At 45.0% G+C, this 666-nt stretch overlaps 1 protein-coding gene across 1 annotated transcript in view; it reads left to right on the forward strand.

The window, feature by feature from the left end:
* Positions 1 to 666, forward strand: part of Eif4b (eukaryotic translation initiation factor 4B) — an 11470-nt gene that overhangs the window by 5255 nt on the left and 5549 nt on the right. The window lies entirely within an intron of this gene.

Genomic DNA, 666 nt, shown 5'->3' on the forward strand with positions numbered 1-666 from the left:
GTAGGGGTGGGTATTGGTGTCCCCGTTTCCCACAGCCAGATATGTGAGCACTGTGCAGTGTTAAACTTCTTTTTTCCATGTAGCCTTGAGTGTCCTGAAACTTGTATAGCCCAGACTGGCCTTGAGCTCTGGTCAGAAGCTCCTGAGTTAGCGAGGCCTCAGGAACAGCTACCAGAATAAACAGACTTCAGTGATCAGCGGACTGTCTGTCACTAAGGAGAGTAGTTGACTGTTAGATGTCTTGTTTTTGTTTTTTAACATTTATTTTGTGGAGGAGTGGGGTCTTGTGTCATGATACAAAGCCAGAGGAAAACTCAGAGCAATCTGTTTTTCCCAGAGAGAATGTTTCAGTCGTTGATTGATCTCAGCAGGTTTTGGTGGCAAACTACCGACCCTGTCTGACTGGTATTGGTGTTTTAGAGCCACCTCACTTTGCACTGGTTTTGACCTCTTGAGGTGACATTATTGTTGTTTAGGCAACGTTAGTGGTGTTCTTGAGGGTAAATGGTCATTTCCTCATTAGCATGTATGTGTAGTGTCGCAGAGTCTGGACCACTGATGATAGCACCCCTCCTCCTGTAAAGGAGAAATTGTAGAGTCCCCAATTTTGTTTTGTTTGTTTTTGTTTTTCGAGACAGGGTTTCTCTGGATAGCCCTGGCTGTCCT

This window comes from Mus pahari, chromosome 17 (assembly GCF_900095145.1).
Source record: "Mus pahari chromosome 17, PAHARI_EIJ_v1.1, whole genome shotgun sequence".
In the NCBI taxonomy this organism is placed as follows: domain Eukaryota; kingdom Metazoa; phylum Chordata; class Mammalia; order Rodentia; family Muridae; genus Mus; species Mus pahari.